At 42.1% G+C, this 21,741-nt stretch overlaps 1 long non-coding RNA gene across 3 annotated transcripts in view; it reads left to right on the plus strand.

The window, feature by feature from the left end:
- LOC109280705 (uncharacterized) overlaps positions 1-19,547 on the plus strand; it is a 58,011-nt gene extending 38,464 nt beyond the window's left edge. For all 3 annotated transcript variants that reach the window (XR_009455547.1, XR_009455549.1, XR_009455550.1), the window contains 2 exons: positions 9,782-9,871; positions 17,740-19,547. This is a non-coding gene — a long non-coding RNA (uncharacterized LOC109280705). The remainder of the gene's footprint in view (positions 1-9,781; positions 9,872-17,739) is intronic.
- Positions 19,548-21,741: the final 2,194 nt, after the last annotated feature.

Genomic DNA, 21,741 nt, shown 5'->3' on the forward strand with positions numbered 1-21,741 from the left:
AGAAAAATATAAGAAATGTGGTTCCAAGTTAAACATTTTCAAGATCCATCATAACTACATACATGTTATTAATTATTAGTATTAATTCATTATATGGACTGCTTGTTAGGTACCTTCTAAACACAGAAATCTGTTCTCTAATCCATAGTGATTATCTTCAGAAAGATATCAGGTGCATTAACAATTAGAGCTCTGCGAATGATGGATATTTTGGTCCACTAGCAATTAAAAAATAAATAAATAAATAAATAAAAACTTTTTTAAACAAACAAACATTTTGATGGATCAAAAATTGGAAATAAATAATTTTGAATCAAACAAAATGTATTTTAATTGAAGAAAAACAGAAGGAAAAAATCAAAATAAGAAGTTGCTTTAAATAAAAAAAAAATCCAAATATTTTATTTTGAAAAATGCCAAAGTGAAATAGGCCAACTTTTTTTTTTTTTTTCAAGCAACATAGAGATGAATTAAGGAATTGTTTTGGCATAGCCAAATGTACTTTTTTCACTAATTTACTTCACCTGGCTCTTTTACTAACAGAGGCAGGCTACAAAGCAGTTCAAGCAGACTGGTCAGATTAATATCTGGCACACAAAGAGTTCCATGTTATGTGGTTGGCTGGATGCTCTTTCTTTTTTCTTTCTTTTCTTCTTTATTTCTTTCCTTCCTTCTTTCCTTTCTATCCCCCAAAGCCTGACTACCTAATGAGTATTATCTGGTTAATTTCCCGTAGGCTTCAAAGCAGAAGCAGGTCAGTTGGTTTAATTATCAGCTACGGAGACCTGAAGGAACTTGAATTAAATTAAATATACAATAGCATTTTATGGATGCCTTCAAATCAACAAACACACAAGTTAAAAAGAACAGATTGTCTCACCTGTGGCTTAAAAAAGGTAAGAATGCCTAAACAGCAAAATAATCCTGGTGTTACTGTCCATTGCACAGGGTACATTTCCCTATGCACATGAACAGTCAGCAGCAACCACTTACTAAAGACAATGCAGTAGAAAACTGCATAAAGACACATGGAGAAGGACCTAAAAGATTTGTCCCCCAGCTCCCATCTTGCTTTGTTTTTAAAATTTACTCCTGTTCCCAATACATACGAGGCTGTCAATTAATTGTCAGACAGACTCAAATTATGCTTTGTTAAGTTTCAGGTCAAAAAATCCATAAGATATCACTCAAGCCAATGGCATGTGCATCATTGCAAGAGACCGGCATGTAACACTTACTTCCATCGATTGGATCACTCGCTGGGAGCTTTTTTGGCACAGGAGGGAAAAGTTTTCTTTTCAAATAGCCTTTTTTTTGTGTCCTAGATAAAGTGTGATGGAGGCTAAATAAGCAAAAGTGGGTTGCCATGCCTCCCAAGTTCACTTTTTTTTCTTATTCTGGGAGTTATTATTGGCAAGTCTTTATTCGGAGATAGGCATGTAGAAGCAGCATTCATAAGGAAGGAAATCCAATTAATTTTGTTAGAAATCCAATAGTCTCCAAGTGAACACTCACTCCAACCGCAAATCTGCAAGTTTATAGAGCTGTTAAAGCACTAGGAGCATCCATGCAGCTGAAGATTGAGCTTAGGCACAGTACAGCCAGAGTGATATCTGTAATATCCCATAGAAATCCATTGAGAACACTTATGAAAGTGCAATATCCTTTAAACGTAACCTTGGTAATGAAAGGAAAGGGCTCCCATTCCTAAATAAAAAACAACAAGCCCCGACTGGTCGGAATTGATACCAGCATTTGCTGCTGCCTGAAACTCCTGCAGAGCATTGAGCAATGCAAGAGTGTCTATTATTTTTAACTGCTGGGTTATTGTCCATCTTTAAGGATGGGAGTTTTTTAGGGGAGGCAATTAATAATAATAATAAAAAAAAGTTTGCTGTCATTGCAGATGTCTAGATAAAAGACCCGGGGAGGAAAGGGGAGAGCGAATAAAGGAAGCTGAAGGAAGAAAGCAGAGGTCTGAGGCTCATTTCAAAGAGCAAAGCTCAGAGAGCCCTGCACGGAGGGCTCTTTATATATTGCACCACATTGAGTGACAAAATGGTAGCTGTCATAATGTGCCAGTTAACATGTCCAATATGAGCCGATCGTTTAGTGTCCCCTGGGATTAGAAGACAGAAACATGACAAAGAACAAAGAACTTGGATCAATAATGCTTGGGGAAATAAGACAGAGAAGGTTATTTACTCTGCATTGATCCGTTGCTGCAGTCGCGTAAACTTGGCCTGTTTTTCTTTTGTTAACCTTTAAGCTTGAGTATACTCACAAGCAACTAGGGAGCCAACTAACAGGTGTAGATTAAGGATCGAAGGAGGTCATCGTACTTCTGTCACCACTAGGCACCCATGTAACAACATCCCTGAAGAAATTTAAACATCAATAGCTATAATAAGGGCAAATTTATCAAGCTTGGCCTACTTTTGCTGGGAGCCTGGCTGTGTCCAGTCAGTTTGCCCTTGCTAAAGCTCAATTGATTTGGACATTCTTTTACTAGAGTTGATTATCAATTGTGACACAACAAATTTGTTAGCTTCCAAGCACTGAACTTGTTGTTGCCATTGGAGCCTCTGAAGTGAAAACACCTGGACCTGCTTAAGTTTTACCCTAGCTTGGGAAGAAAAGAAGAAGAGGCATTTGATGATCTCTCTGTAGGTAGTGCTGCACTGGAAGCATGTATTTGGGGCAGGATCATCGGAATTGTCATATACGGAGAAAAGGGAATACGAAGCATGGAAAACATAGCAAGATTTTCAAGGGAACTCCTCGTAGGGGATAGATATAGCTAATTATCCTCTGACACGCAAGTCATTTGTAATTCTTTCTATTCCCTGGTTAAACAACAACGTTTTTAAATAGGGAAACGATAATGTGCAACATGGGTGTGTGCATCTACATGTGCAATTAGGTCAAAGAAATAAACTCCAGCGCAGTTTGCACCGGTGTTTATTTCTTTCAGGTGTAGCATTTACACACACACACGCAAGTTGAGCTGGAGCAACCCCGAGCTGGCAACAGGCTCAGCCCTGGGCTCTGGGTCGCGGTGTTGGGTGGAAGAGGGACTGGCTGAGGCACAAGGGTGCTATAGTGGAGGACTGGCAGGCTTGTACATGTGCAATTAGCCCTCACACTGTAACACCCTTGTGCCCTAGGCATCCCCGGTCACCGTCTACACATGTGTTGTGGTGGTGTAAATTAGTCCACCATAGGAGAGTAATTGTCCTGGACAGCAGTATCCTATGCTGCAGTTAATTAATTTACTATGCTGTAATATGGGTGCACATGTAGATAGTGATGCTTTACTGTGGAGCTAACGACTCAACTCCACAGTAGAGCACACATAGATGCATCCAGTGTGTAATATATATTTCAGCTCATCTCTTCAGCTGAATAGTCATGCACTCTGAAGTTTATATCACTTCTCGTATTTATGAAAATGTTCACCTATGCCAATAGGTTCTGGTTCAATATTTAGAGCTTTTTTTTGCAAATATTCTGAAATACAGGGTTTGTTTTTTTTTTTATGAATGCTGCAATCCAATTGGAATGCAATCAAATTAAATGTTACATTTGGACAGAGAATTCCCCACCTTCTCCCACAAATTATTTTTTTTTTCATTTTTTAAAAAGATTAGAATTTTGTTTTAAAAAAATCAGGGGAAAAAAAATCATTGTTATAAGTTTGTTTTTTTTTTATTATCATAATATTACCATCATTTCACAGCATGCCAGTAGTAATAGCCCATGATATGGCATAGAGAAAGCAAAAATTGGGATTTTCTTCCCTCTCAGAGATGGGAATAGGTTGTTCGCATTTCTTGACATGCATAGATACAGTGTGTGCCCCTTGCCCCATCACCCGTAAATGTATGGTGGCACTTAAGAGCACGGGAGGGAGAAGGCAGAGCTTTTAGGGCATCAGAAATGACAGTAATTTGCATCGGGACCCTCTGTGTAAGCAGAGTGCATTGAGGCAGTTCTATTAAATCAATCTATGGCAGAAAAAGAAGGGGCTGATTTCTGTGTTGGAGAACAAATGCAAAATGCATAGTCCTCATTCGGATATGTGCTGCTCAGCGGAATTTGGTACATATCAGAACTATTCTTACCAGTCAAAGGCCACCCACTTTTCTACATGAAATGGGCAAGTTGTCCCTCAGTCCTGCCACTAGGGTAAAAACACTATCCCAGTTAGCAATAACTGGAGTCCTTGGCCCATAAGCTCTGCTGAATAAATAAGCTTCTTGCCACTATGTGTACACCCCATAGGTCAGGGCTTAGGCACCACAAGGGACCAGCATGAGGGAATGTGTCAATAGAGTTATGCTGATTGTGCAGCCGAGTATCTTGCTGTAGTGACTGTGTAGTGTTCGTATGGCATATATCAGGGCTGTGGATAGTAAATGGGCCTTAGGTAGGCACCAACTTGCTTTGAGCAGTCTGTCCCAGAATCAGCTGCACCACGTTAATGTGCAACATACCTTGGGATGTGAGACTGGTGAAGGAGGATGCTGGACCAGCCCCACTGAATGCACTAGGAGAACCAAAAGGCTGTTCTAACTTCCTGGGTCAAGGCCTGAAGGACCAATCTTTTGGCCTAGGATTGTGACCTTTTATTAATTTTGCAATGTAACATCCCCTTCCTACACCTCACCGTCTACCACACACCCCTACCCAGTACCAGACCTAGAATCCTGGTGGCCCTGGGTGAACTTTTAGTATTGGGCCCCCCTTGGCAGAGATAATGATAATAATAATCAGACTATGGAGAAAAAAAAAAACCCAACATTTTCAGGCCCTCTTTTTGTCTGAGCCCCAGGTGGCCACCCAGTTCTCCCATGCCTTTATCTGGGTCTTCCCCTACCCCAGAGTAGGCGTAGGGCCACCATGTCTCCCCAGGGAAAGGGCAAGCATCCCCTGCACATTTGCAAGCTTTTAGCAGTAAAAAAAGACTTTTCCCTGGAATGAGTTTCTAACTCCCAGTATATATTCAGCTTGCTTCCTTTGCTATGCCTAGACCATTCTACGGCACGTAGCCTTAGCTTTCTCCTTCTCTTTAAGGAATACGAACAGAAAGAAAATAATCCAAATTCTTCTGCTCTGAGCAGGGAGTTCACCTCTACCATGCCTGTAATTCACTTAAAAATGATAGAAGAGGTAAAAAGATGTATAGTTACGTAATAAAGGCATGTTTAATTTTCACAGCTACCCAGTGGCTGCTTTGACGCCATGTCATTTTGACTTCTCTGCAGTGAATTGTAGCATTCAACCAGCCACATCCCTGCTAGCCATGTGAATCCACTGCAGAACATCAGAAGCTACATCTAGTGAAACCTTAACTCTCAAAGAATTCAGGGGATTAACTAAATAACAAACCATCTGATTTCCACGGGACTCTTTGCAAGCAGGTATATCTTCTATCGTCATAGGACAAGCAGGGGCAAGCATCATGCGCAACAGAAAGAGTAATCAATATTGTTAATATAAATAAGAAAATCATTTTTTGTCAACTGGAGGCAAAATCCTCAAGTGGAAGCCCCCCTACTGGGACGACAGAGGGTGTTACAGCAAATTGGCACATGGATATATCCTTGTTTCTGCCAAGGGAAAATTCCCTGGTGTTTGTTCCCATTACTGGCCTGATCCAAAGCAGAGAGAAGTCAAGAGAAAGACACTCTGTGAGTCTGATGGCTTTGAACCTGGCTTTTTTCTAGGTGCTAGCTAAGGGACACTATCAGGATTTCATTTCTTAGGAACAATAACATTCAACAATCTTTGCTTTGAAACAAAAAGGAAGAGACAGAGAGAATTTTAAAAAGGAAGAAAGGAAGGGCTAAACGAAAGGGGGAAAAGAAAGAACCCTGGAGAATAAATCCCTTCCACACTGACATGCATGTACTGAAAAGCTCCATCTCCTGTTCACAAAGATTGTAACTTAGGTGTTAATTTAAGCAAACCAAGCCTTTCAAACGCTGCTCTGCAGCCAGAAATACAAAGCACATGATTGTGCATTAAGATACCACGTTTCCTGGTTGCATGATCGCTTCTGGTATGCCTGCCTCACCCAGAGGCCTTGTCCATTCTGACCTGTTCACTTGTCTTGGCCAGTTGGCTGGTTGGCTCCTTTCCCAGCAGTCAGTGCTCTCCAAGCATGACATCGATCATTGCTGAAGTCAGGAAGATGGCACTTACCTGATGGAGTAGGCGGAAGCTCCCTCTCTTACCATATGCTGGGAATTGTCAGTGGCCGTTTGAAGCCAAGGCTGGCTATTTCTCATGCCAGGAAACAGGCCTTTTCCATAGTGTGCCAAAAAGCAAAAAGGCCAACTTTATGTTTCACACTGAGCAGTTTTATAGCAGTCTGGGTGGCACCAGGACTTACTGGCCCCTGCCTTCTTGCAAAGCAGACAGGAGATGGTGGAATAAGACACTTATAACTGGTAAGAAGGTGAAAGTAAAAAAAAGAATGTGTCTTAAATCAACCCCATAGAGAAACGCTGGAGTTACCATATTCATACAGACTACACTGATATCTGGTTGTCCAGTAGTGGATACAGCACCGGATGTTTCAGAAAAAGAAATGGAAAAGGAGAGTCCACCTAGCCATTTGTACAATGCCCTACTTTGGAGGGAGTCACCTTCCTGACCCCGCAGTGATCAGCTTAGCCTCTGAAGCATGGCACTTGATTTTATCCTCAGAGGCCATCTTGCCCATCTGACTGTAGGACTGTGATAAGATCACTGTCTGTGTGCCCTGAATGCTCAGCTCAAGGGAGCGTAAGCCTGGGGACAGGGTTGGGATGTGCATGATGGGCCTGACCTACTTCTGCATCAAGTGATGGGCTAAAGCCAGCATGGAGGAAACACATGCTGATTCCCCACAAAGGAGACTAGGGTCAGGTTTGTTCTGGAGGCAGAACGGTTTTGGAAATTGGCTTTGGACATGTGACTCTGCCAGCATGGCTCTGACTCCTGTCGAGCTTATGGCTTTCATGACAACAGATGTTATTACTGGTTATAAGATGATCCTGAAAATGCTGCTATTATCCTGCAGGTCTGAAGTTAGTTCTGATAATCCCTAGCCTTTTAGAAGCATACAATTTGTCCTTTCGTATCAGACGATGGGTCCAACAGGCTCAAGTGTCTTCCTTTGCCAGTGGCCAATACAGGATCCTAAGAAGGAAGATGGATACCTTTACAATGCATTTTGGGTCTGCCGGGAGGGAAGGGGTGGCTGCAATGCTGTCATCTATCTCTGCCAATCTCTCACCAGATCCCCTCTTTTCATAAACATCTCCTTTTTCCTTTCTTGTACCCTTTTCTTGCAGAAAAGGGAGAAAAAGAAGGAAACATTTCCAAACATCAAGTGAAGAACACTCCTTTTGAATTGTAAATTACATGGAAAGACTTTTTTTTTTCCCTTCGAATGAGGAGGTGGAAGCAGAGGAAATCCAGGCCAAAGGATTACTTCACATTGCTTCTAACGCATGACACTTTCAAAAAGAGAAAATTCTATTTTGTATTATTCAGCAGTTCTTTTTTCTCCTCTTCTTTTATGAAAAGTTCTTTTTTTTTTTTTTTTCCCCCTCATAAAGTGTTTATTACTCACAGTCTTACATACCCAGACGCACACATGCACAAACTGCAGAGCTCTTTAGAGAGAGAAAACCGGGCCAGCTCTGCAAAAGTGCAGAGAAGATCTTTTGCTAAAATGATCTCAAGGTCAGTTTTCGGGGTCTTTAGGTTTCTATATTCAATCCAACCACGTTTCATGTCTCTGCTTTGCTTGCTTAACTTACTAGAAACTTGGGCACAATTTTGCTTGTGTTGGCAGTTTTAAGGTGTGGATTCATGCAGGCTATTTACAAGATGCCAAGGGATGTCAAATCCTGAACATGTGTTTTTGTCCTACAGTCATTCTCTGACAGCAGAAATAGTCTGCAGCTTATCAGATCCATTTGCTGATATTTAACATCTTTTTTTTTTTTTCTACGACAAAGGTTTGGGGTGAGATGAATTTTAATGTTTCTCTGTGCTGAAGCTGACAAAAAAAAAAAGCCTTTATGCATTTAGCTCTAACTTAGAAGGAAAGTGGAGCTTTACATTGAAATGCAAAGAAGGCCAATTCCATTTATTGCAAAACTCCCACCTACCCTAAGATGATGCCGTCTGTTTGTTTTTTAACACTCACAGTATTCTCTAAGCGGTGTATTGAATGAAGATGCACAGTCACTTTGTGGCAGAGGTCTCTCAACTTATTTCGAGTGTATGTTCTTTGGGACAGAGAGCATGTCTTAATTTATGTTTGTAGTGGAGCCTGACTTGCAAAAAAGCCGGATTGTGAATTTTCCTAGAACGACGTGTTAGAATTGGGATCACATTCTTTATTATTCATGAGTATTTAAACAGCCAGAAGGTGTACATAAAATTATTCACAGATCTCCAAAGTTTCACTGTATTTGGGTACATTTGTACCAAAAGTTCATGAATTATTAGTATGTGAAAGATTCAGTCGGCTGATAGGGGAGCAGAAAATGTCATCTCTTTTAGTCAATCAATATTAACAATAGGGAATTGTCAAAGGGAATGGTTTGCTAACTTGTAATACTCAGGTAAGATTTTTCAAACATGGGTATAGAAGGAGATAGCTCATTTTTCAAAGAGTATTTGCATATAGTCAAACCTACACCCTACACCCCCGCATATAGTCAATACATTTACAGAATTCAGGTCTAGTTTTGCAAAATATTTGCCAGGCACAAAAGGAGTGACATTTTTAAAGACTCTTAGCCATAACCAGTATTTTTGACAATATTTAATATGCAGAGTGCCATTCAAGTATATGGTGATATATCTATATTTTTTTATTATAACAGGAGATAGGCCATCTCTGTTTTCTGCGAGCATCATTCTACTTAGGGGCATTATTTTCTCACTACCCAATAACATCAATTTCTCTGCGTTTCAGCATATATGTTTCAACATGTCCAGCATTGTGATATCAAGCCAACAGATGATATGGAATAGAAATGAGGAAACAGAATCTGCCGTTAGTTTGCTCTGGTAAACAGAAGGGAGAGGTGCACTCAGTTTTTTAATGTCCAGTTGCTCCCCCTCCAAACTGTCCAGAAATAAGACAATGTAAGCTCTTACTGAGGATCAATCTGGCAATCCTTGAAGACCTTGCTTTCGTGTGATGCTTCCAACTACTAATATTCTTCCTTCTGATGAAGTTAGAAAGAGCTGATCCCCTTCCAGGATTTCAGCTTCTCCAATTCTGGATCCAGTCTTTACGAATGAAAAAAAAAATCTTTTAATGTGAAAGTACAAAAGTATTAATTCCCCCCCCCCCCAATCCCATTTTAAGTTTTCAGTAAACTGTGGAGTTGGCTCTTGTATTTGACCTAGTTTGTCTGTCAGTTGGAAGAGTTTATTTTGGCATTGATATCTTAGCTGATCTGAACTTCTACCACCTGGTTTTTATATTCAGAAAGTCCATGCGGATCTCATAACCTAAACTGTTCAAAGCAGATGGGGGCTTGAAGGCAAAGTTGACTCGTGGATCCCCACTTGATATACGATCAGCAGAGATCAGCTTGGAAGACAAGGTCTTCTGATGCTGTCTAACCAACCCCAGCCCCCTGTGAGCTTTCTCTGTGCGTATTCTTGTTCCAGTGGGCCATGTCCTTTATTTTGTTGGCAAATAAGGTAAGTGACCTCTAGTCTGCCTGCACATATGCTACTAACATTGTTGGTTTTGTTTCAGCAAACTGCATGAGGATGATATAGGCAGCTGCCAGAAGAGAAGGCCCCGTCAAACCCAGTAGACACGACTATGACGCGCCAAAGCACCAAGGTGAGTCGCAGCCGGCATCTCTTTACTTATTAAGCAGAGCAGCTGTGTCACGTTGAGTTAGTTTACATCATAATCTAAATCAACCATGAAGGATGAAGATGCATCAAAGAAAAAACAATAAAGTGAAGTGAGGCTTTCAAACAAACTGTTAAACAAACTGTGGTTTGGGTTAAATCCCAACTAATTAGCATGATCACAGCTAAGGGAGTGGCTTTACTGGTCATTTCTTAGGAAAGTGGCCAAAGCATGATCTAAGAAGGGAAAGAAGCACCATGTTTTGTGGAGGGATGTTTGTCATATTGCTCTTAGTCTCCCTTCTTTCCCTGTTCCTGGTTTTCTCGGAAACTCCTCAATGAACGTTGAGTCTTCTCCTCAAACTCTGGAAGTAGAAATGAACAGCAAATACTGAGCCCAGGGTGGGGTGACAGAGGCACCAGCTCCAGGCACTGACTTAGAGGGTTTGCCAGTATGCCCTGCTGCCCCCAGGAGTCTCTCCCCAGCACCCAGAGCCCTGCAGATCCCAGCCATAGGGAGTCAGGGAGATGCAGATGATCAGGGGCAGCACCACGCCCAGCATTGTACCTAGAGGGGGGAGGGGGTGGAAAGATGCCCGTTTCCTCCAGAGGGGTTTGCCATGGGAGGCTCAGCCCTGCTTTCGGGAGTTAGAGGGGCAAACAGGGCATCAGGAAGGGCTGCAGGAGCAGCTATCTGTCCCTCGGTTGCAGCAGCCCTTGCTGCTAAAGCAGCAGCAGTAGCAGTGAGGACAGCCCAGGCAAGTTAGACTCTCTCTTTCCCTCTCTGTCTCTCTCCCCCACGACCCACCCTGGGCTCTTTAAAAGCTTGTGATGCTTCAAGTATGAATTGAGTAGTTATACTTATGTGAATGCAGTATATTAAATATGAGAAGACTAATAGCTGGTAGTAGTTGACTTGTGACAAGTTAAGCACGGAATAAAACAGATGCCTTAGTGTCAGTCCCAGTTTCAACTAAGAGTTTCACTAAAAGGGAGGGTTTAGCTATGATAAGGGTTTGTAATGAAGGATCTATAAAATATCTTCACTTCTAGTACACCAAGAGTTAATAATACTTTTTTCCTCCTTCAGCTGAAGCAGTGGTTGATGGGAGAAAGGGGTATAAAAGACTGAGCCAGGGCTAAGTCAGTTTGCCAGTGGTCAGGGATAGGGAGGCTTTCTTCTAGTCAGGCTCTTCACAGGTTTAAATGGAGCCAATGATGATAGATTTGGTGCAGCTGCTTAGGGATTGCCATGATGGGTATAGGACCTCTGCATCTTCAGACAGACAGGTTTCAAGGGAAGAGGGATTGCTTTTCGGTTTGCATCAGAAGCTCTGGAGCAGCCTTCCAGTCAGAGTTGTGGGGCAACCAAAAAAGCTAGGTTTAAACCAGACCTTGATACTTTTCCATTGGGTCGCTGTGATATGATTGGCAGTGAAAGCAAGAAGCTGAACTGAATAACTCAGGTAGTCCCATTCACTTCCTGTTCTTTTTTTTTTGGAATAAATAAATAGCAATTTAATCAATGAGCTCAGCCTCATATCATGGAGATTGGAAGAAGAAGCGTAGTAGTGAGTAAGGGAAATTCAGAACACGTTAACCACGGTTGGGTCACTTGTCACAGTCAGGACATCATAAAAAATGGAAAACTCAGAGAGATTCCCCACTCCACGCAGAGAAAGCTAAACAGGTTAGCTTAACATTTCTCCTGTGAGTGCAAACAAGAGTGCCCTTTGGGTTGTGATTTTTTTTCTACCAGTAAAAGCATCATGAACACCTGCAATGTTTATACTTTGGGCAGAAGTGTGTCTTTAGGAGCAACTCCAAGCCAGGGTTGATACATAAGCAACCAGTGGCCCTTCTGAGCTCCAACGCTTCTCCTCGTCTTTAGGAAGTAGTATTGTACTGTTAGCTTGTACCAAGTTCCTGTCCTCCGTATACTCGCCATTGGGGTCAAATTCTGCTTGTTCTTTTGTTCTGAGCATGTTTGGAGCCTCTGACTTGCTTACATTCAATAGAAGTGATTTCACGTGAAAGTGTAAATGCCTGTCCTTCCTCCTAAATCGCAGTCATACTCAGGCCAGTGCTTTTCAACATATTCATCACTGATTTGGATACAGGTGTGAAAAGCATACTGGCAAAGTTGCAGATGACACCAAGTTATGGGGGAGTGCGGTCACACTGAAGGACAGGCTGAGGATAGTCTGATCTGGACAGGCTTGTAAGGTGGGCGGATCAAAACCTGATGATGTTTAACACTGAGAAATGTAAAGTGCTCCATCTGAGGAGAAATAATCTGCAACACACAGGCTTGGCAGTGCTACACTAGCCAGACCCACAACTGAAAGAGACCTTGGGGTCATCATATCATAGACTCATAGAAGTAGGGTCGGAAGGGACCTTGTAGATCTTCAAGTCCGACTCCCTGCCTGGGCAGGAAGAAAACTGGGCTCAAATGACCCCAGCCAGGTAGACATCAAGCCGCATGGGCCCCAGAACGAAGATGAGCCACCAATGCAATGCTATAACTGGCAGAGTGAACTATACACTAGCATGCCTCAACCGATGCATCTCAAGCAAGACTAAGGTTGTCATCCTCGTGCTCTACTCAGCACTGGTGAGACCACATCTGGAGTACTGCATCCAGTTCTGGGTACCACTCTTCAAGAAGGATGTGGAGAAGTTTGAAAGAGTCCAAAGGAGGGCCACACATATGATTAAAGGTCTGGAGGACAGGCCATATGAGGAGAGGCTGAAGGACATGGGACTATTCAGCCTGGAGAAGAGAAGACTTAGGGGGTACTTGGTGGCAGCCTATGAGTATATAAGAGGTGAAGATCAGAGGCTGGGACAGCATCTGTTCTCCAAGACACCTGAGGGAACGACAAGGAATAATGGACATAAACTGCTAGAAAATAGCCTCACATCGGACATAAGGAAAAATTTCTAATGGTCTGCCTGTCCAGAGTCTGAAATAAACTCCCCCAGAGGTGGTACAGTCACCTACCCTGGAGATCTTCAAAAGACAACTAGACGTGCACCTTGCTGGGGTCATCTGACTACAGCAGTCATTTCTTTCCTGGTTAAGAGCAGGGGGGCTGGCCCTGATGATCTCATGAGGTCCCTTCCAGCCCCTAACATCTATGAATCTAAATAATACTATTGTCAACATGGCACCCCATTGAATTTACAGAGTTGGGGTAAATACATCCTGGGTTCAGAATCACTCTGCTATGGAAAGCCTGGTTATTTTTCATTTGTCTTAAAAGTTTCAGACATGGGGGTAGGGAACATATTTCAGCCAAATACCTCTCACTTTCCAAGCACAACACATTCTTTTCTTTTCTTCAAATGCAGTTCCTTTGCAAATTTCTATGGAGAACAATACAATAATCAACTCTCACCATCTAATTATGCCCTTCCCTTTACAAAAAGGACTCATATTCTTAAATAACACTTCCTGGCAGCAAACAGCTCTGTGGCTCGCTTTGAAAGCGGGGAAAACAATGCAACCCAACCCAAATATCTTCAGATCATTAATGCTCAGGGAATTGGGTACAGACTCCTTTCTTAGCCTCATCACTGGATGAAAATAATACTTACCCTTGAGCACTTGGCTGCATTTATGTACCGACCGCCGACAATAATCTAATCAGTTAACAATTCTCATTTTGATGATCATTTTCCTGTGAATTGTTTCAACGGTGGAGGGAGAAATATAAATAAATAACGAGCTGCCTTTTGCTGGAAACATGAAGGCCAGGCAAGAGAGTTCATTCCTTTGCAGTTGGCTCCTTGTAACAATTCTAATTTTCCTCTCTGCAAGGTCAGATGTCAACCTGAGGTTCAAGAGGTTAAAAAAGGCCCTTTTACATCGAAATCTTACCCCCTTAACCCAGAGGCATTCGACGGCAGAAGCAAAGCACTGCAGGTCGACAAAAGCCACTGGCCTACATAGTATCTTCCCTTTGTCTTTGCTCTAGCAGTATGATGCTTTGTTTTTTAATATAAAGAATTTTTTTTTTCTTGTAGAGTAAATTTCAGCCCCAAAATATATGATATGTGCTGTATTTGGTGCATGCTCCCTCAGGCAAACCAAGAGATCTGTAAGTGGTACTATTTTTCCTATCAGCCCTGGAGAGTAGTGTGGCAGCCCTGTGTGTTATTAATGGATAAAATCTGAGCAGCAGCCAACCCCAAGGTGAACCCTATGCATTTAAAACATTTCATCAGACAGCTAAGTATTTTTTTTTCCTTCACTACAGCGGATATCTCTACTGCCACCACTCAATAGATCCCGATAGAAGAGAGCAATAGCTGGACTCACTAATGTGAAAATTGATAGTATGAGTTCTCCAATGAAATATAAACAGCTCTGTGTTTCTTAAGTGTCAATATGAGAGGGGCTGGGCTGGGGAGGTGGTGCAGTGGATTAACCCTAGAATTATCGGGGGGGGGAGGGGAGTGGTAAATGGGAAATATTTGTCCAATCAGCCAGCCACGAGAGCTCATTTCTGAGGTTTACATGGCGGTACGGTTTTGACTCCCCATTGCTGGAAGCTGGAAACACGGCGACAGCTTACAGCTCCTGACATTGTACTGTTTCCAGCGGTTAAAGGAAGGATGGAGGGAGGGAGGTCAAGCTGGAGCAGAAAACATCCCCTCTTCCCTTAGACTAGGTGCTCCAAGAATGGAGGAAGAATTGCAGGAGTACCGAGACTCTAACTTCGGAGGAGGCCTGCGGCCGGAGGACCACCGCGTTGTGTCTGCGGGATCTGAGTTCTCCCAAGTATCTAACTGTGTTTATTAGAAGAGCAGCTTATTCCTGAGAAACATGGAATAAGTCTCCTCTCGGTGGGGGAGCTGGGGTCCAGCGTGTTTGTTTCACTGAGCGTCACCAGAATGGCTCCTCGAAGGGGACGCTGGCTGGTTTTCAGTCAGATATTTTAAGAGTCGCCTCATCTGTTTCACTAACAGCACCCGTAATTAGTAAGCTGGGAAGAATTTTCCTCTGAGCCCTCCCTTCTTATTTGGATATGGAAAGCAGGGACTCGTTTTTTTGTTGAGCATCACTTTCACCTCCTGGTTCCCATACATCAGCAGGATGTTACATGGCATGAGCTGTAAACATGTCAGGGGAGCACGATTCCTTTGAAAAATAAACCGTCTCCTCAAAAAGTTTTAAATAGATCGAAGCAGATCGTTTATATTGATGGCCTGTAGGAAATCATATTCGCTTTGCTAATTTCCTAATACATTTGGGCTCTCAAGTGGCTCAACAGCATTTCTTTTTAGGACAACAAACAGTGACATACACTGTTTCTCAGGGCCTCATACCATATTTAAGAAAGAAAGTTTGCAGGCTAAATATTGGCTCCCAAGTGAATAGTCAATAAAACAAGCCCTGATTGAGGAGAGAGGATAAAAAGAATACACCACCACACGCCATAAATCATCAAAATGTTACTAAAAACTTCCATATAAATGTGTATTATATAAAGGGCTTTGCTTGTCTGTGTTGCTGGGGACTTGGACCTCTTATCTTGAGTTTCTCCTCTTCAGTTTGTTTACTGAATTTTCAATCTGCTTGTTGAGGCTTAAGGAGTTTTCTACTTATGACTCACCCCTGGAATCAAAGCACGCAGTGGAAGATCATACCTAAGTTGAGAGTCCTTAACCCTGAGCTGGCAGAGGGAAGATTTAGTAAACAAGTCAGAAAAGACTCAAGATAAGGTTCCTGAGAAGCCGGGGGAAAAAAAAATGCATAACATGAGGCAAAACACTCAGCAGCATAGTCAGTAATAAGCAAAAAGTACTTTCCTACAGCCCCGCTCAAATAAGCACACCCATTATAAACCAGGCACTCACTGTTCCACAAGTACCCTCGTATAGGAAGATGGGACAAGGGGGGCATACATTAACCACCAGTCAGCCACGATTCCCTAGAGAAGGACAATTTGCTATTAGGCCAGGTACAGACATTACACTTTTACCAGTATAAGTGATTGGAAACTGGTCTATACCAGTAGCAGAACAGAAGGTCGGCACACACAGACAGTTTTAAAAATGGGGGAACCTGGTCTAAGATTTGTCCTCCCAACCAAAGAGCAAATCTGTGTTCTGTTTGCTACTGCGCTGCTTGCAAAACACTGCATAAATTAGATTGATTCTGCTTCAGGCTTTTTGAAGGTTTGTACCTAGCACAGGCGATGCGTAGAGAGGGCACTAGGGTGGGACATGTGCCCCCCCCCGAGATTGGCCCTCGCCGGCCAGGGAGTGGGGGCGCCGAGAGAAGTGCTGGCGAGTTCTCCCCCTGAGATTGGTGCCAGCTGGGGAGTGGGGTTGCCGCAAGACGTGCTGGCAGCACTTCCAGTTTTGCCACCGGTTCTTCTGGGGTTGGCGTTTGACCGCTGGGCCACCCCATCGGTGATCAGCTGCTGGTGCCCCCCCAGACCCAGGAGGCACCAGTCTCACTCGTGGTACCTAGTCTTAGATATCACTCGCGACTGTCCGTCCTGGAGGTCATCAATCCAGATCGGAGCACCGGCCTTCAAACAGCAACATACAACAGGGGCAATGAAGAAACGCTTGGCCAGAAAAACGAAAACCTCTTGTACCCAGTCGACTAGAATTAGGCTAGTTGCTTTCCTACCTGTGCTGCAGCAGCTTGTTCAAGGCAAAGATTGGGCTTATAAATCACCCATGTACCCACGTGACCTAGCCTCCCTGCCCCTCACCCCCCCCCCTTGTTCCTTTACAGGTAAGGGGTCTGAACTGTGCCATCAGTAGCATCATTTATTGTAGTCAGGCAGGACCAAGCTGGAGGGCAGTGTGGTGGCCGAGACTAACCATTAGAACTGGGGACTCAGTCTTGGGTTTCTGACATCTCTTCATGTCCAACTCTTGTTCCCACACAGGAAATAACTGGTTCCAAGTTTGCTTTAGACTGCAATCTTCAGATTTATTGTTTTTTTTACAGACTCTTTTCCAGCCAGACCACTACAAAACTCCATGTGAACTGAACTGCTAAAATTGCTATATGCTTGAAAGACGGTGTATAAACAACATGGTGCTGCCAAATTTTCACAACAAAAGTGAACTGCTTGCAACATGCAGGTGCTTTCTGGTTGAAATAGGGCAGCAAAAGCAGTATGGGTTCATTCAAAACTTTCTTGGGCTTGGGAAAGTTTTGTCAGGACTTAGAAGTGAAATGATTTGTTGCCTCTCTTGAGGGCCCAAGCTTTCCATGACTGGGACTTTTATGGTTTGGGGTATAAAGGGAAACTTTTGACAGCTATCCCAACTATTCTCCAGGGTTGAACAAATTTTCATGAACCTAAGCAAAACTTCAAGAAACCATACAGAAAGCAGAGCAAAGAGTTTAATGAAGCTGTCACCTAAGTTCACCTGGACCATTCTGGGTTGTAACCAGATCCAGTCATATCACTGAAGCATGGGAGAAATCACAAACTTAGGAAATTTCCTCCTGCTCGAGATTTTCATTTTTTTACAGGATCTAGCATAAGTAAAACAATGAAGGGAAAAATCATGAAAGAATGGTTATGTTCTCTCCCCCCCACACATTATTTTGGTTAGAACTTGAAATATCAATAACAACTTTATCAAAAATTAAAATTTGGAAAATGTTGATGGGCACAGAGTAAAATAAAGCCACAATGTAAAATGAAATGTGCATACCTCAGTATTTGTGCCATCATTAAAAATGATAAATCAGGTCCCTAGAAATCCAGAGACTGGATTGAATGTTAAAACAACTGAATGTTAAAACAACATTTTTTAAAAAATGCTGATTTTTTTAATTATGATTTCTCTACTTGTCTTTCTTAACCTTAGGTTTCAACCATTAAAGTGTTCCTCTTTGTCTGGTTTCAAACCTTTGAATGAGAATCACAGATGTGATCTAATAACATAAGTGAAGCAGGTGGGACTTCAAGTACAACATTAAACAACCTGAGAATCGTGATGACAAAATGAGACCTGGGAACACTACTCATCCATTCACTTTGCCCTAAAGAACATTTACACAGCTTTAAATTTTTGTTGGAACTAACAGATCCTGCAACAGTGGATGTGGATGCACCTGGGGAATTTTCTTTGAAGGGCCTGGATTCATTGCCTCCTTCTGTTTAACAAACCCTGAACTGGTTCATTTTTAGTGCTTAGTCCTTAGTCCTATCTGCTTAACCAGGCTTAGATGCATTGGCAACGCGAAGCAGGTACACGTGGTGCATATGCACCCCCTGACATTGGTCATGTACCCCTTGAGTGAAATGTTGACAACACTTCCAGCAGTGATGGACCATTGGGAGACCCTTCCCTGTCCCCGGTCTGCGATTAGCTACTTGAGGGACCCTCCACCCCAGTTGGTGATCGGCCGCTGGTGCATCTCCAGTATTAGGCAGCAGCAGCCACCCATGCTTAGATGGCTTACCCAAGGATGCTGGATTTTTTTTTTGTCAAGTGGGATGTAGAGATAATTGAAAAATGTTCCGTTTTCCCATCAAAAAGAAAAGTTTTTTCAGTCAAATAGAAAAGTTAATTGACTTTTTTTTTTTTACAACAAAATGTGCCCCGTTTCTTACCAGCTTTCTTTGGGAGTTATCTTGTTTCTCTGGTAGTTAATATTATTTTATCTGAGATATATATACACACACACTCACACACACATACACACACAAGCAATTGTTTACAATTTCATAACTATATATATATATATCCTTATATATGTCCTTAAACTTTATATATATATATATATATATATAGTTATGAATCTTGTAAACAATTGCTTGATGGGTACATCTTCTAATTTGGGTACATTTTCTAATTGGAAAAATAAAGGAATTCTGTCTTCCAAGTATTCTCGGCTGTTTGAAAAGCTCTGAGTAGCAGAAACCAAGAAAACAACTCCATCCCCCAAAAACCTTCATATGCTATCACCTCAATTTTCACCTTACAGTTGAATAAAGAAGGCCCCAAGTCTGCTAACTCACCCACATTTTAAGAGTGACTAGCAAGTTGCTCCCTGCTTTCAACCCTTGGAAACAGTTTCATCGCCCAGAGTCCCTACTCCACAGGGATCATTGGAGGTGAGAGAGAGAAATGGAGTAGGGAAAACACCAGAGGAGGCAGCAGAACGGAAAAGGAGTCATGAGTAAAAATACTAAAGGAGAAGTGAAGAGAGAAAAAAGTAGAAACAATGAGAGAAAAAAGTGGAAGTTAGAGCAGATGGGGAAGATGCACAGACTGTTTAGCCTTAAGGTATTGCTTTTTCCACCCGGGTAATTAGAAATCATAGGCCCCGGTCCAGAGAAATGTTAAAAGAAAATGACATAGTCCTCTAAACTTTAGCTATCTGGATTTTATCTGGTTTTTTTTGTTTTTTTTCCTAAAAACCCTCACAAGTCTTTTTGACAACACGTTGCTCTTCTGTGTCCTTAGTAATTTCATTAGGGAAAATTCATCTCCTTCAGGCTGTAGGGAACTAGACACCATAGTGGCCTATTGACCAGGCCTGGCAAATACAATCCACAGAAAGGTTAGCCTACAACCAACTTCCCTTTGGCTGGGGATGGACAATCACAGCAAGGGAGGCTGTCATATTGGCCGCAATGTTCATTAATTCATCGTATTAAAATAAAATCTTTCAACAAAAAAGTTGAATTAGCAGTGACCTGCGAGTCCCCAGGGACAATCCTGCAACTTGGTTGGTTCAGCTCTGAGCTTAACATGCAACGGTTTTAAAAAGGAACAGCAATGCTATTTGCTGGGAAGTCCATTAATTACATGCTTCCTCTGAGGCAGAAAGATGGGTGCCCTTTGTGGTAGCAAAGCTAAATTTGCACCCATTGGAGGCTCTCTCTGAAATATGTTTGAGAGAAATTGGTCAAATGCTACAGATTGCATCGAGAGAGATGAACTTCATCTGGATTTAAGATGTGCTTGAAGATGGAGAGAGCCAGTTTTACATTCTCCAAGTAAGTCGGTATCATCCAAGGACAGAGAGGAGGGGTAACAGGCACAATGTGGAAAGTTTTAAAAGCATCTCCCTTCCAACAAGTCTGTAAAAATGCTGATCTGAAAGACTTCAAGCAAGTCACTTGAGACTCATTTTCAGTATGGCTAAAGTTCTGAAACTCAGCCTGCAAAATCTCAGGAAGCAGCTGGGTTCCTAATTAAAACGAATCGTTAATAGATTTAGCAGGCCAAATTTATGCTTTTCAATTAAAAATGCTATTGGGCTTGGTGTCTGCTTGTGCGTGTGTGTGCATGTGTGTGCACTCATGCGTAGAGCATGTAGGTGTACAGCGGGTCCGTAATGTTCAAAAGGACTGGGGCAGAAAGCTGGTCCACACAGTTTGCTCTAATAGATTTAAAGCGTCTTGGAGGCTTGCGTAGAACAGAACGTAGCAGACATTTGGAGAAGGATAGCATGTGTCAAGACATATACAGTGTCAGGGACATTGGGTCTGCTTTATGAATTCATTTCCTGACCAGTTAGTCTGTCCTTCAGAATGAAAGCAGTTGGAAATTTTTCCTGCAATAATTTGTTCTCATTTGGAAGCTACAAATATTTCAGGTTTAGAGTGATGTGTGTGAGCTATCAACAGACTGACCTACGTTCATGCAGGAGGAATTTGTCCTTAAATTAACCCCCCTTTAACTTACTCCTGATTCTCATAATTAGACAGAGAGCATTCATTTGCTTACATTTACAATAGCTTCCTTCACTTTAGACTCTTGTCTAAACCCGGGTGAAATAGTCTTCTTTTTTTACATCCCTTTTCTTTTCTTTTTCATTTGACAAGATGAAAACCTACTTCCATAGCATCAATTTTGATATACACATTTCATATCCATTCATTTGGTTAAAGCAAAAAACGAATCTGACCCTACAGGGTTTGCCTTTTGAGGCAAAAATCTAAACCGATGGCACCTATAGCCATGTGAAACTGCTTATTTTCATTTCTCTTTTTATGTTATTATTATTGTTGGCTTTACTTGTACCTCCAAACATCCTCTTTTTAAAAGGATGTTCCCATTCTTTATTTTTCCAAATATCAATAAGTCCTCCCTTCCTCTTGCATTTTATGAAAGCCCATGGTCAATGATAAAAAATTAAAAACGTTGGAAATAAAAAGGGAAAACAAGGTATGTCGATGCCTATTCCCTTCATTTAAACACAGAACTTTTATTGTGCAGCAGCCTGGCTCAGTGCTCCAGTAAAAGCAAATTGCATCCCCTTTCAGCTGTATGAATATGTATATATGTATTTTTCTATGAAGCATTATAAATGGGGGGCTTCACATAGGTGCAAGGGTCTGTGATAGCAGATTCAGATGCCAAGATTGGACCTGACTCCATACACAAATATTTGTAAGCGCAAGGACTGTGTGTGCTATAGCTAAGTGAGAGTAGCTGTTCTATTTGCCTACAGATTTGCTGCAATGCCAGCAATTTAGTACATTGCCTTGCAAAGTGTTTTTTGAGATACCTTGCCTATGAACAAAACAAATTCTATTCAAGTGTGTTGTAATGCGGTGAGCTGAAGTGATTTATTCGCACTATAGAGCAGGGCATGGTTAGCACAGGATGTTTTTTGCATATTCTGGGGACCTGATGGTGGGCAGGGGGGAGGATGGGGTTGTTGGGGGGAGCACAGCAAATTTCATGCTGCTGCACTTAAACCCTGAAGATCTCATTTAGGATGAGATTAAGCTCTGGAACTAAATCTGAAAGTGAGAAAGGAGAGGGAAGGCAATTGAAAACTATGAGATTCTACTGCTGACTATGGAGGTCACATGACCCTGACACATAACTTTTACTGAGTTGACTATA

Source organism: Alligator mississippiensis, chromosome 11 (assembly GCF_030867095.1).
Source record: "Alligator mississippiensis isolate rAllMis1 chromosome 11, rAllMis1, whole genome shotgun sequence".
NCBI classification, from domain to species: domain Eukaryota; kingdom Metazoa; phylum Chordata; order Crocodylia; family Alligatoridae; genus Alligator; species Alligator mississippiensis.